At 50.4% G+C, this 15,857-nt stretch overlaps 1 protein-coding gene across 1 annotated transcript in view; it reads right to left on the reverse strand.

The window, feature by feature from the left end:
- The window catches only part of LHCGR (luteinizing hormone/choriogonadotropin receptor), a 364,204-nt gene that overhangs the window by 26,349 nt on the left and 321,998 nt on the right, over positions 1–15,857 (reverse strand). The window lies entirely within an intron of this gene.

Consider the following 15,857-nt stretch of genomic DNA (forward strand, 5'->3'; position numbering starts at 1 on the left):
GAACTGAACCCCACGATCCGACACAATGTGGAGGGGCAGACCATGGAGACGGAAGATGTGGCGGATAAAGTCTTTAGCCAACTCGGGTGCAGACGGAAGACCAGGCAGGGGAATGAAGTGGGCCATCTTAGAAAAACGGTCAGCGACAACCCAAATGACGGTACAACCGGCAGAAACAGGAAGGTCGGTGATAAAGTCCATAGCGATGTGTTGCCAAGGAGCAGCAGGTACGGGAAGGGGCAGGAGATGGCCGGCAGGTAGATGTCGGGGAACTTTGTTACGAGCACAGGATGAACAGGCCGCGACGAAGTCTACCACGTCCTTACGTAGGGTAGGCCACCAGTAATGCCGAGCAATAAGTTGAAAGGTCTTTTTTTGGCCAGCATGGCCAGCTAGTTTAGAAGAATGTCCCCAGCGAAGAACCCTCTCCCGATCTGGCACAGCTATGAACGTCTTACCGGGTGGAAGACGAGTTAGATCCAAGGGAGCCACATTCATCACCTTGGAGGAGTCGATGATGTGCGTAGGTTCCTCCTCTTGATCGGAGGACAGGAAAGACCGAGACAAGGCATCAGCTTTGACGTTCTTGTCCGCCGGACGGTAATGAAGAGTGAAGTCGAAGCGGGCAAAAACAACGACCACCGGGCCTGGCGAGGATTGAGCCTCTGGGCATTTTGGAGATATGCCAGGTTTTTGTGATCCGTGTAGATAATTACCGGGTAGAGAGCCCCTTCAAGCAGATAGCGCCACTTTCCTAGTGCCAATTTGATGGCTAGCAATTCCCGGTCTCCAATGGAGTAGTTGCGCTCCGACGAGGAGAAGATTTTGGAGAAGAAGCCGCACGTTACCATTCTCCCGGTAGAAGACTTCTGGGTGAGCACCGCTCCGGCTCCGGAGGAGGAAGCATCAACCTCCAGGTAGAATTGTTTATTACAGTCCGGACGGTGCAGGACGGGAGCAGAGGCGAAGGCTTTCTTTAGGGAAAGGAAGGCCTCCTCGGCTTCAGGCGACCATATCCTGGGGTTAGCCCCCTTACGGGTAAGTGCAGATATGGGAGCAGTCCAAGACGAGAAGTGTGGGATGAAAAGACGATAATAATTAGCGAAGCCCAGGAATCGCTGTATCGCCTTCAAACCTTCAGGACGAGGCCATTTTAGAACGGAAGAGAGCTTCTCGGGATCCATTTGCAGACCTGTTTGGGAGATGACATAGCCCAAGAACGGAAGGGAGGTCTGATCGAAGAGGCACTTCTCGTATTTGGCGTAAAGGTGGTTCTGCCGAAGCCTAAGCAGGACCTGACGAACATCCCTCCGGTGTGTGGGGAGATCCGGAGAGAAGACCAAGATATCGTCCAGGTATACCACTACGCAGGAGTACAGGAGGTCACGGAAGATGTCATTGACTAGTTCCTGAAAGACCGCGGGAGCATTACAGAGACCGAAGGGCATCACAAGGTACTCGTAGTGACCGTCCCGGGTATTGAATGCCGTCTTCCACTCGTCTCCTTGACGGATACGGACCAGATTATACGCTCCTCGAAGATCCAGCTTGGAGAAGATCCTGGCGCCCTTGAGCCGGTCAAACAATTCGGAGATGAGTGGCAGGGGATATTTGTTTTTTACAGTAATGAGATTGAGTCCTCTGTAGTCAATACAGGGACGTAGCGAGCCGTCTTTCTTTTTGACAAAGAAGAATCCGGCTCCAGCCGGGGAGGTAGATTTTCGGATAAATCCCCTAGCCAGATTCTCTTCAATGTACTCAGACATGGCTCGGGTCTCGGCTGCAGATAACGGGTAGATACGCCCACGGGGAGGAGTGGTGCCAGGTACCAGGTCGATCGGGCAATCGTATGGCCTATGGGGCGGCAACGTCTCAGCTTCCTTCTTACCGAAGACGTCCGCATAGGGCCAGTAGGGAGCCGGGAGACCAGGTAAATTAGCTGGAGTAGGCTGAGGGCGAAGTGGACGGACCGGAACCAGGCAGGTCCTATGGCAGTCAGGACCCCATCGGAGTACTTCACCGGACCGCCAGTTCAATACGGGTTCATGTGTCTGGAGCCAAGGTAGACCTAGCAACAAGGAGTGAGAAAGTCCGGACAGCACATGGAATGAGATCTCCTCAGAGTGCAGCATTCCCACCTGTAGGGTTATAGGTTCGGTGACGAGCAGGATGGTCTCCGAGAGAAGTCTTCCATCCACGGAAGCAACTGACAATGGCTCCGCCAGGGACTTGGTGGGAATATGGTATCTCTCTACCAGAGACTGGGCGATGAGGTTTCCAGCAGCTCCAGAATCCAGATGGGCGAGTTCGAAGAGACGGTTTTCTCCCCAAGCAATAGAGACTGGTAAGGTCAGAGACGGAGAGGACTTACTTTTGTCTAGGACGACCTCTCCGAGTGGTCCTAGACACTGGCGTTTCCCGGCTTTTCCGGGCAGGAACGGATGAAGTGCTTCTTACTGCCACAATAGAAACAGCTTCCCTCGGCTCGGCGAGATTCTTGGCGAGAACCGACCATCTTGGTCTGGTCGACCTGCATAGGCTCAGGAGAGACGGAGGGAGTGACGGGTTGCTGAAAAGTAGGAGCTAGGCGTGGAAACCTCCTCTCACGGGTGACCTCTTTGGCACGCTCCTGGAACCGCAGGTCAATCCGGGTGGCAAGAGCTATCAGGTCATCGAGGGTGGTAGGAATGTCCCGACCGGCAAGTTCATCTTTAATACGGCCGGACAGACCCTCCCAGAAGACTGAAACCAGAGCGTCATTATCCCAGGCCAGCTCCGAGGCAAGGGTACGGAACCGTATGGCATATTGGCCCACGGTGAGGCTTCCCTGACGGAGGCGTAGCAGTGACGATGCGGATGAGGTCTTCCGTCCGGGTTCGTCGAAGACTTTCCGGAAGGCCGTGAGAAAGGCAGGCAAGTTGGACACCAGGGGGTCTCCTCTCTCCCATAGAGGATTTAGCCAGGCCAGAGCCTCTCCGGTGAGATGGGACATGATGAAGGCAATTTTGGTCCGGTCGGAGTTAAACTGGTGGGACAGGAGTTCAAAGTGCAGGGTGCACTGATTTATGAAGCCCCGAGCCTGAGCGGAGTCGCCTCCGAAGCGAGGAGGTGCAGAAAGCCGGGGTCCGGGGTAGGATACCATAGTGTTGGTGGACAGCGGAGCTGTCGGATTGCGAATCATGGCGCTGGCGGAGGTTGCTGGCGGAGCAGTCAGAGTGTCCAGGCGAGAATTGACATTCCGCAGGTGACCCAGGATGGACTCCTGTTGGGACCTCTGGCGGGACAGTTCATGACACAGGTCCGAGAGCGAGGGAGCTTGGGTGCCACCGGGTTCCATGGCCCGAGCAAACTGTAACGGGTCTGGGAGGCGGAACCTCTGAGCTACTATACAAGGGGGCGGTCCTTGTAAGGGAGCGGGTGGCAATCAGGGATGACGGGCAGGCAGTCACAGCAGGTGACCGGGACAGTCTCTGAGTGGACGGGCTGGAGGTCACGGCAAGTGACCGGGGCAGTCTCTGGAAGAACGGGCAGGAGGTCACGGCAAGTGACCGGGGCAGTCTCTGGAAGAACGGGCAGGGAGTTACGGCAAGTGACCGGGGCAGTCTCTGGATGAACGGGCAGGGAGTTACGGCAAGTGACCGGGGCAGTCTCTGGGTAAAGGGTAGGTACGACCTGTGATGGCAGAGCCTCTGGGTAGGCTAGCAGGCAGATGGTAGATGTGTGCTCCCAGGTGAGCAAGCGAGAGTCTCTGGAATGGTAGGTGGTCACAGCACGTGACGGCGAAGCCTCCAGGTAGGCTAGCAGGCAGGTAACAGGTGGGCGCTCCCAGGTGAGCGGGCAGGAGTCTCTGGAAAGGCAGATGGTCACAGCACGTGACGGCGGAGCCTCCAGGTAGGCTAGCAGGCAGGTAACAGGTGTGCGCTCCCAGATGAGCGGGCAGGAGTCTCTGAAAAGGCAGATGGTCACAGCACGTGACGGCGGAGCCTCCAGGTAGGCTAGCAGGCAGGTAACAGGTGTGCGCTCCCAGGTGAGCGGGCAAGCTGGTCCATAGACAGACTGACAGGAGTTGGAAGGCAGACCGTCGGACCTCAGGCTAGCAGGCAGGTGACTGGATATCAGGCAGGACAAAGGCAGCAAGCTGGCAGGAATCTGGCAGGTAACTGGCAGGGGGACCTGAGGGCTGAAGCACAGGTGAGACACAGGTGCAAACAACATTGCTCGGGCACCTCCATTTTGGAGGAGGTGCCCTTTATATGGGAGGTCCTCCGGCAATTGGCCGGGGACTCCTTAGGACGGCGCGCGCGGTCCCTTTAAGAGAGGGGGAGCGCGCGCGCGCCCTAAGCACACTGCCGGGGAAGGAGCGCGCGCCGGAAGCAGCGGGGAGAGCAGCGCTGGAGGACGCCGCGCCAGGAGCGGGGAGGTGAGAGGGACGGCGTCTCTGCCTAGAACGGGGCAGAGACGCCGATGCTACAGTACCCCCCCCTTTAGGCCCCCTCTTTTTTAGACCAGAAAGAAATTTTTCAAGGAGAAGCGGGGCGTTGATGTTCTCCCTGGGTTCCCAAGTTCTCTCCTCAGGACCAAACCCCTTCCAATCTACCAGAAAAAAGGTTTTTCCTCTTACCCTCTTGGAGGCCAGAATACTCTCTACCTCAAAGATGTCATCAGCGGAAACCGGAGCAGGAGGGGCACCTGGATTTTTGGAAAAAGAGTTAAAGACAACGGGTTTGAGGAGAGATACGTGGAAGGAGTTGGGGATCCGTAGGGTGGCCGGGAGTTTTAATTTGTAGGCCACAGGGTTAATTTGCCTGAGGACTTCGAAGGGACCGATGAATCGAGGACCCAACTTGTAGGAGGGTATTTTGAGCCGCACATGTTTGGATGAGAGCCAAACCTTGTCTCCCGGACGGAATTGGGGCGGATCCAGACGTCTCTTATCAGCATATCTCTTCATCCGCTCAGAGGAGAGAAGAAGAGCGGACCTGGTGCTCTCCCAAATAGTAGAAAATTCGCTGACAAGAGACTCCGCAGCAGGGTTGTCCACAGAAACGGAGACAGGAAGTGGAATCCGGGGATGTTGGCCACCAACTATAAAGAACGGGGATTTGGAAGAGGACTCGCTCTCATGGTTGTTATAAGAGAACTCAGCCCACGGTAGAAGATCCACCCAGTCCGAGTGGTGAGCATCCACGAAGTGCCGGAGGTAGCTGGACAAGATCTGATTGATCCGCTCCACTTGACCATTGGACTGAGGGTGGTAAGCGGAGGAGAAATCCAGGGTAATGTCCAGCAGCTTACAAGTGGCTCTCCAGAAACGAGAGGTGAACTGAACCCCACGATCCGACACAATGTGGAGGGGCAGACCATGGAGACGGAAGATGTGGCGGATAAAGTCTTTAGCCAACTCGGGTGCAGACGGAAGACCAGGCAGGGGAATGAAGTGGGCCATCTTAGAAAAACGGTCAGCGACAACCCAAATGACGGTACAACCGGCAGAAACAGGAAGGTCGGTGATAAAGTCCATAGCGATGTGTTGCCAAGGAGCAGCAGGTACGGGAAGGGGCAGGAGATGGCCGGCAGGTAGATGTCGGGGAACTTTGTTACGAGCACAGGATGAACAGGCCGCGACGAAGTCTACCACGTCCTTACGTAGGGTAGGCCACCAGTAATGCCGAGCAATAAGTTGAAAGGTCTTTTTTTGGCCAGCATGGCCAGCTAGTTTAGAAGAATGTCCCCAGCGAAGAACCCTCTCCCGATCTGGCACAGCTATGAACGTCTTACCGGGTGGAAGACGAGTTAGATCCAAGGGAGCCACATTCATCACCTTGGAGGAGTCGATGATGTGCGTAGGTTCCTCCTCTTGATCGGAGGACAGGAAAGACCGAGACAAGGCATCAGCTTTGACGTTCTTGTCCGCCGGACGGTAATGAAGAGTGAAGTCGAAGCGGGCAAAAACAACGACCACCGGGCCTGGCGAGGATTGAGCCTCTGGGCATTTTGGAGATATGCCAGGTTTTTGTGATCCGTGTAGATAATTACCGGGTAGAGAGCCCCTTCAAGCAGATAGCGCCACTTTCCTAGTGCCAATTTGATGGCTAGCAATTCCCGGTCTCCAATGGAGTAGTTGCGCTCCGACGAGGAGAAGATTTTGGAGAAGAAGCCGCACGTTACCATTCTCCTGGTAGAAGACTTCTGGGTGAGCACCGCTCCGGCTCCGGAGGAGGAAGCATCAACCTCCAGGTAGAATTGTTTATTACAGTCCGGACGGTGCAGGACGGGAGCAGAGGCGAAGGCTTTCTTTAGGGAAAGGAAGGCCTCCTCGGCTTCAGGCGACCATATCCTGGGGTTAGCCCCCTTACGGGTAAGTGCAGATATGGGAGCAGTCCAAGACGAGAAGTGTGGGATGAAAAGACGATAATAATTAGCGAAGCCCAGGAATCGCTGTATCGCCTTCAAACCTTCAGGACGAGGCCATTTTAGAACGGAAGAGAGCTTCTCGGGATCCATTTGCAGACCTGTTTGGGAGATGACATAGCCCAAGAACGGAAGGGAGGTCTGATCGAAGAGGCACTTCTCGTATTTGGCGTAAAGGTGGTTCTGCCGAAGCCTAAGCAGGACCTGACGAACATCCCTCCGGTGTGTGGGGAGATCCGGAGAGAAGACCAAGATATCGTCCAGGTATACCACTACGCAGGAGTACAGGAGGTCACGGAAGATGTCATTGACTAGTTCCTGAAAGACCGCGGGAGCATTACAGAGACCGAAGGGCATCACAAGGTACTCGTAGTGACCGTCCCGGGTATTGAATGCCGTCTTCCACTCGTCTCCTTGACGGATACGGACCAGATTATACGCTCCTCGAAGATCCAGCTTGGAGAAGATCCTGGCGCCCTTGAGCCGGTCAAACAATTCGGAGATGAGTGGCAGGGGATATTTGTTTTTTACAGTAATGAGATTGAGTCCTCTGTAGTCAATACAGGGACGTAGCGAGCCGTCTTTCTTTTTGACAAAGAAGAATCCGGCTCCAGCCGGGGAGGTAGATTTTCGGATAAATCCCCTAGCCAGATTCTCTTCAATGTACTCAGACATGGCTCGGGTCTCGGCTGCAGATAACGGGTAGATACGCCCACGGGGAGGAGTGGTGCCAGGTACCAGGTCGATCGGGCAATCGTATGGCCTATGGGGCGGCAACGTCTCAGCTTCCTTCTTACCGAAGACGTCCGCATAGGGCCAGTAGGGAGCCGGGAGACCAGGTAAATTAGCTGGAGTAGGCTGAGGGCGAAGTGGACGGACCGGAACCAGGCAGGTCCTATGGCAGTCAGGACCCCATCGGAGTACTTCACCGGACCGCCAGTTCAATACGGGTTCATGTGTCTGGAGCCAAGGTAGACCTAGCAACAAGGAGTGAGAAAGTCCGGACAGCACATGGAATGAGATCTCCTCAGAGTGCAGCATTCCCACCTGTAGGGTTATAGGTTCGGTGACGAGCAGGATGGTCTCCGAGAGAAGTCTTCCATCCACGGAAGCAACTGACAATGGCTCCGCCAGGGACTTGGTGGGAATATGGTATCTCTCTACCAGAGACTGGGCGATGAGGTTTCCAGCAGCTCCAGAATCCAGATGGGCGAGTTCGAAGAGACGGTTTTCTCCCCAAGCAATAGAGACTGGTAAGGTCAGAGACGGAGAGGACTTACTTTTGTCTAGGACGACCTCTCCGAGTGGTCCTAGACACTGGCGTTTCCCGGCTTTTCCGGGCAGGAACGGATGAAGTGCTTCTTACTGCCACAATAGAAACAGCTTCCCTCGGCTCGGCGAGATTCTTGGCGAGAACCGACCATCTTGGTCTGGTCGACCTGCATAGGCTCAGGAGAGACGGAGGGAGTGACGGGTTGCTGAAAAGTAGGAGCTAGGCGTGGAAACCTCCTCTCACGGGTGACCTCTTTGGCACGCTCCTGGAACCGCAGGTCAATCCGGGTGGCAAGAGCTATCAGGTCATCGAGGGTGGTAGGAATGTCCCGACCGGCAAGTTCATCTTTAATACGGCCGGACAGACCCTCCCAGAAGACTGAAACCAGAGCGTCATTATCCCAGGCCAGCTCCGAGGCAAGGGTACGGAACCGTATGGCATATTGGCCCACGGTGAGGCTTCCCTGACGGAGGCGTAGCAGTGACGATGCGGATGAGGTCTTCCGTCCGGGTTCGTCGAAGACTTTCCGGAAGGCCGTGAGAAAGGCAGGCAAGTTGGACACCAGGGGGTCTCCTCTCTCCCATAGAGGATTTAGCCAGGCCAGAGCCTCTCCGGTGAGATGGGACATGATGAAGGCAATTTTGGTCCGGTCGGAGTTAAACTGGTGGGACAGGAGTTCAAAGTGCAGGGTGCACTGATTTATGAAGCCCCGAGCCTGAGCGGAGTCGCCTCCGAAGCGAGGAGGTGCAGAAAGCCGGGGTCCGGGGTAGGATACCATAGTGTTGGTGGACAGCGGAGCTGTCGGATTGCGAATCATGGCGCTGGCGGAGGTTGCTGGCGGAGCAGTCAGAGTGTCCAGGCGAGAATTGACATTCCGCAGGTGACCCAGGATGGACTCCTGTTGGGACCTCTGGCGGGACAGTTCATGACACAGGTCCGGGAGCGAGGGAGCTTGGGTGCCACCGGGTTCCATGGCCCGAGCAAACTGTAACGGGTCTGGGAGGCGGAACCTCTGAGCTACTATACAAGGGGGCGGTCCTTGTAAGGGAGCGGGTGGCAATCAGGGATGACGGGCAGGCAGTCACAGCAGGTGACCGGGACAGTCTCTGAGTGGACGGGCTGGAGGTCACGGCAAGTGACCGGGGCAGTCTCTGGAAGAACGGGCAGGAGGTCACGGCAAGTGACCGGGGCAGTCTCTGGAAGAACGGGCAGGGAGTTACGGCAAGTGACCGGGGCAGTCTCTGGATGAACGGGCAGGGAGTTACGGCAAGTGACCGGGGCAGTCTCTGGGTAAAGGGTAGGTACGACCTGTGATGGCAGAGCCTCTGGGTAGGCTAGCAGGCAGATGGTAGATGTGTGCTCCCAGGTGAGCAAGCGAGAGTCTCTGGAATGGTAGGTGGTCACAGCACGTGACGGCGAAGCCTCCAGGTAGGCTAGCAGGCAGGTAACAGGTGGGCGCTCCCAGGTGAGCGGGCAGGAGTCTCTGGAAAGGCAGATGGTCACAGCACGTGACGGCGGAGCCTCCAGGTAGGCTAGCAGGCAGGTAACAGGTGTGCGCTCCCAGGTGAGCGGGCAGGAGTCTCTGAAAAGGCAGATGGTCACAGCACGTGACGGCGGAGCCTCCAGGTAGGCTAGCAGGCAGGTAACAGGTGTGCGCTCCCAGGTGAGCGGGCAAGCTGGTCCATAGACAGACTGACAGGAGTTGGAAGGCAGACCGTCGGACCTCAGGCTAGCAGGCAGGTGACTGGATATCAGGCAGGACAAAGGCAGCAAGCTGGCAGGAATCTGGCAGGTAACTGGCAGGGGGACCTGAGGGCTGAAGCACAGGTGAGACACAGGTGCAAACAACATTGCTCGGGCACCTCCATTTTGGAGGAGGTGCCCTTTATATGGGAGGTCCTCCGGCAATTGGCCGGGGACTCCTTAGGACGGCGCGCGCGGTCCCTTTAAGAGAGGGGGAGCGCGCGCGCCCTAAGCACACTGCCGGGGAAGGAGCGCGCGCCGGAAGCAGCGGGGAGAGCAGCGCTGGAGGACGCCGCGCCAGGAGCGGGGAGGTGAGAGGGACGGCGTCTCTGCCTAGAACGGGGCAGAGACGCCGATGCTACAAGCAGTGTGTGCTGTATGCATGTATTATGTGAGCGGTGTGTGCTGTATGTATATAATATGTGAGCGGTGTGTGCTGTATGTATGTAATATGTGAGCGGTGTGTGCTGTATGTATGTAATATGTGAGCGGTGTGTGCTGTATGTATATAATATGTGAGCGGTGTGTGCTGTATGTATGTAATATGTGAGCGGTGTGTGCTGTATGTATTTAATATGTGAGTGGTGTGTGCTGTATGTATGTATTATGTGAGCAGTGTGTGCTGTATGTATGTAATATGTGAGCGGTGTGTGTGCTGTATGCATGTATTATGTGAGCGGTGTGTGCTGTATGTATGTAATATGTGAGCGGTGTGTGCTGTATGTATGTAATATGTGAGCGGTGTGTGTGCTGTATGCATGTATTATGCGAGCGGTGTGTGCTGTATGTATGTAATATGTGAGCGGTGTGTGCTGTATGTATATAATATGTGAGCGGTGTGTGCTGTATGTATATAATATGTGAGCGGTGTGTGCTGTATGTATGTATTATGTGAGCAGTGTGTGCTGTATGTATGTAATATGTGAGCGGTGTGTGCTGTATGTATGTAATATGTGAGCGGTGTGTGCTGTATGTATGTAATATGTGAGCGGTGTGTGCTGTATGTATGTAATATGTGAGCGGTGTGTGTGCTGTATGCATGTATTATGTGAGCGGTGTGTGCTGTATGTATGTAATATGTGAGCGGTGTGTGCTGTATGTATGTAATATGTGAGCGGTGTGTGTGCTGTATGCATGTATTATGTGAGCGGTGTGTGCTGTATGTATGTAATATGTGAGCGGTGTGTGCTGTATGTATATAATATGTGAGCGGTGTGTGCTGTATGTATATAATATGTGAGCGGTGTGTGCTGTATGTATGTAATATGTGAGCGGTGTGTGTGCTGTATGCATGTATTATGTGAGCGGTGTGTGCTATATGTATGTAATATGTGAGCGGTGTGTGCTGTATGTATATAATATGTGAGCGGTGTGTGCTGTATGTATATAATATGTGAGCGGTGTGTGCTGTATGTATGTAATATGTGAGCGGTGTGTGCTGTATGTATGTAATATGTGAGCGGTGTGTGTGCTGTATGCATGTATTATGTGAGCGGTGTGTGCTGTATGTATATAATATGTGAGCGGTGTGTGCTGTATGTATGTAATATGTGAGCGGTGTGTGCTGTATGTATGTAATATGTGAGCGGTGTGTGTGCTGTATGCATGTATTATGTGAGCGGTGTGTGCTGTATGTATGTAATATGTGAGCGGTGTGTGCTGTATGTATATAATATGTGAGCGGTGTGTGCTGTATGTATATAATATGTGAGCGGTGTGTGCTGTATGTATGTAATATGTGAGCGGTGTGTGTGCTGTATGCATGTATTATGTGAGCGGTGTGTGCTGTATGTATGTAATATGTGAGCGGTGTGTGTGCTGTATGCATGTATTATGTGAGCGGTGTGTGCTGTATGTATATAATATGTGAGCGGTGTGTGCTGTATGTAATATGTGAGCGGTGTGTGCTGTATGTATGTATTATGTGAGCAGTGTGTGCTGTATGTATGTAATATGTGAGCGGTGTGTGAGCTGTATGCATGTATTATGTGAGCGGTGTGTGCTGTATGCATGTATTATGTGAGCAGTGTGTGCTGTATGTATGTATTATGTGAGCAGTGTGTGCTGTATGTATGTAATATGTGAGCGGTGTGTGTGCTGTATGCATGTATTATGTGAGCGGTGTGTGCTGTATGCATGTATTATGTGAGCAGTGTGTGCTGTATGTATGTAATATGTGAGCGGTGTGTGTGCTGTATGCATGTATTATGTGAGCGGTGTGTGCTGTATGTATGTAATATGTGAGCGGTGTGTGCTGTATGTATATAATATGTGAGCGGTGTGTGCTGTATGTATATAATATGTGAGCGGTGTGTGCTGTATGTATATAATATGTGAGCGGTGTGTGCTGTATGTATATAATATGTGAGCGGTGTGTGCTGTATGTATGTAATATGTGAGCGGTGTGTGCTGTATGTATATAATATGTGAGCGGTGTGTGCTGTATGTATGTAATATGTGAGCGGTGTGTGCTGTATGTATATAATATGTGAGCGGTGTGTGCTGTATGTATGTATTATGTGAGCAGTGTGTGCTGTATGTATGTAATATGTGAGCGGTGTGTGCTGTATGTATATAATATGTGAGCGGTGTGTGCTGTATGTATGTAATATGTGAGCGGTGTGTGCTGTATGTATATAATATGTGAGCGGTGTGTGCTGTATGTATGTAATATGTGAGCGGTGTGTGCTGTATGTATATAATATGTGAGCGGTGTGTGCTGTATGTATGTAATATGTGAGCGGTGTGTGTGCTGTATGCATGTATTATGTGAGCGGTGTGTGCTGTATGTATGTATTATGTGAGCGGTGTGTGCTGTATGTATGTATTATGTGAGCGGTGTGTGCTGTATGTATGTATTATGTGAGCGGTGTGTGCTGTATGTATATAATATGTGAGCAGTGTGTGCTGTATGTGTGTAATATGTGAGCAGTGTGTGCTGTATGCATGTATTATGTGAGCGGTGTGTGCTGTATGCATGTATTATGTGAGCGGTGTGTGCTGTATGTATGTATTATGTGAGCGGTGTGTGCTGTATGTATGTATTATGTGAGCGGTGTGTGCTGTATGTATATAATATGTGAGCAGTGTGTGCTGTATGTGTCTAATATGTGAGCAGTGTGTGCTGTATGCATGTATTATGTGAGCGGTGTGTGCTGTATGTATGTAATATGTGAGCGGTGTGTGCTGTATGTATGTAATATGTGAGCGGTGTGTGCTGTATATATGTATTATGTGAGCGGTGTGTGCTGTATGTATGTAATATGTGAGCGGTGTGTGCTGTATGTATGTAATATATGAGCGGTGTGTGCTGTATGCATGTATTATGTGAGCGGTGTGTGCTGTATGCATGTATTATGTGAGCGGTGTGTGCTGTATGTATATAATATGTGAGCGGTGTGTGCTGTATGTATATAATATGTGAGCAGTGTGTGCTGTATGTGTCTAATATGTGAGCGGTGTGTGCTGTATGCATGTAATATGTGAGCGGTGTGTGCTGTATGTATGTAATATGTGAGCGGTGTGTGCTGTATGTATGTATTATGTGAGCGGTGTGTGCTGTATGTATGTATTATGTGAGCGGTGTGTGCTGTATGTATATGATATGTGAGCAGTGTGTGCTGTATGTATGTAATATGTGAGCGGTGTGTGCTGTATGTATGTAATATGTGAGCGGTGTGTGCTGTATGTATGTAATATGTGAGCGGTGTGTGCTGTATGTATGTATTATGTGAGCGGTGTGTGCTGTATGTATGTATTATGTGAGCGGTGTGTGCTGTATGTATGTAATATGTGAGCGGTGTGTGCTGTATGTATGTAATATGTGAGCGGTGTGTGCTGTATGTATGTATTATGTGAGCGGTGTGTGCTGTATGTATGTATTATGTGAGCGGTGTGTGCTGTATGTATATGATATGTGAGCAGTGTGTGCTGTATGTATGTAATATGTGAGCGGTGTGTGCTGTATGTATGTAATATGTGAGCGGTGTGTGCTGTATGTATGTAATATGTGAGCGGTGTGTGCTGTATGTATGTAATATGTGAGCGGTGTGTGCTGTATGTATGTAATATGTGAGCGGTGTGTGCTGTATGTATGTAATATGTGAGCGGTGTGTGCTGTATGTATGTAATATGTGAGCAGTGTGTGCTGTATGTATATAATATGTGAGCGGTGTGTGCTGTATGTATATAATATGTGAGCGGTGTGTGCTGTATGTATGTATTATGTGAGCGGTGTGTGCTGTATGTATGTAATATGTGAGCGGTGTGTGCTGTATGTATGTATTATGTGAGCGGTGTGTGCTGTATGTATGTATTATGTGAGCGGTGTGTGCTGTATGTATGTATTATGTGAGCGGTGTGTGCTGTATGTATGTAATATGTGAGCGGTGTGTGCTGTATGTATGTAATATGTGAGCGGTGTGTGCTGTATGTGTCTGATTTGGGGGCAGATATCTCTAGGTTTAGAGCCCAGAATTTCCTGTTGACGGCCCTGACTCTTATATTTCTCTATTTTGTAGCCACTTCTTGTTTTGGCTAATTTACCTTTGCAAAATCTTGCTTAAAACTAAATGTGTGAATCCAGCCTAATAGAGGTATGAGGGGGATGGATGTACCGAGGACAGAGCCAAGAGCCACGTCGAGAATCACAGAGCTCTATTAAAATGAATTAATGCCCATGGATTTCAAGGAACTAGATGTAATGATTCTTTTCCCGCAGCGTCACTGCTGTCATGTCACACAGGAGTTAAATAAATGTGTAAAAGAAATCAAATTTAATATGTTATTAGTTTCCTGCCAACAAGTGAAAATGCTATTTGTTTTATCATAGTAATTATCAATGTGGTAATCAAGCCTTGTTTTTATGCATTTGGGCAGCTAAACCGTAGCCGCATTATATGACTTAATTGTGTGCCAGGTTTAATCTCGTATTTATGTAATTATGGATTGAAATTATACATCATTAAAACCGTAAAAGCTACTCCTAAGAATTGGTATGGATGTACTGAAATGATGCTTTGTAGTTACATGATATTAATATTTTACATTATGGCAACGTCTATATTGTTGGTATGGATCCATATAGGTTCTTCAATACAACTAGATCCTGTAAAAACAACACTAAACAGTATATATGTATGTGCAGGCTTGGACTGGCCCACAGGAGAACAGGAGAATCCTCCGGTGGGCCATCTCCCTCTTATATGAGCAGTACTTGGCACAATATACTTGAAACACTATGTGCAGACAAAGGCAGCATCTTATTCATTTAATAATCTACCCAGTCCAACACTGGGTACGTGTATCTTGTAATGTCACCTAATGGTATGCGGTGGAATTAAAGGCAACCTGTAGGGTGATTCTTCCAGTGTGAACAGGAGCAAGTTTCCTGAAGAAATTTGAATTTGGCAAAGAGAATGAATCTTATTATGCTCTGCAAATAAATGTATCTAATTTAAACAATGTGGTTTTCTTGATTTTTTTTGGGATATTCTATCTCTCAATGTTAAAATTAACCTACCCTTAAAATTATAGACTGTTCACGTTTTTGTCAGTGGGCAAACTTACAAAAACAGCAAGGGATCAAATAATTATTTCCCCCACTATATATATATATATATATATGCTGTATATATAAATATATAAGCTAGATTACAATGAAATGCCTATATATATATATATATATATATATATATATATATATATATATACACATACACTGCTCAAAAGAAAAAAGTGGACACTCAAATAACACATCCTAGATCTAAATGAATGAAATATTCTCATTGAATACTTTGTTCTGTACAAAGTTGAATGTGCTGACAACAAAATCACACAAAAATCATCAATGGAAATCAAACTTATTAACCAATGGAGGCCTGGATTTGGAGTCACCCCCAAAATTAAAGTGGAAAAACACACTACAGGCTGATCCAACTTTGATGTAATGTCCTTAAAACAAGTCAAAATGAGGCTCAGTATTGTGTGTGGCCTCCACGTGCCTGTATGACCTCCCTACAACGCCTGGGCATGCTCCTGATGAGGTTGCGGATGGTCTCCTGTGGGATCTCCTCCCAGACCTGGACTAAAGCATCCGCCAAGTTCTGGACAGTCTGTGGTGCAACTTGACGCTGGTGGATGGAGCGAGACATGATGTCCCAGATGTGCTCAATCGGATTCAGGTCTGGGGAACGGGCGGGCCAGTCCATAGCTTCAATGACTTCATCTTGCAGGAACTGCTGACATACTCCAGCCACATAAGGTCTGGCATTGTCCTGCATTAGGAGGAACCCAGGGCCAACCGCACCAGCGTATGGTCTCACAAGGGCTCTGAGGATCTCATCTTGGGAGCTAATGGCAGTCAGGCTACCTCTGGCAAGCACATAGAGGGCTGTGCGGCCCTCCAAAGAAAAGGCACCCCACAACATTA

Source organism: Phyllobates terribilis, unplaced genomic scaffold (assembly GCF_046119375.1).
Source record: "Phyllobates terribilis strain yellow unplaced genomic scaffold, ASM4611937v1 Scaffold_3__8_contigs__length_932513732, whole genome shotgun sequence".
Classification (NCBI taxonomy): Eukaryota; Metazoa; Chordata; class Amphibia; order Anura; family Dendrobatidae; genus Phyllobates; species Phyllobates terribilis.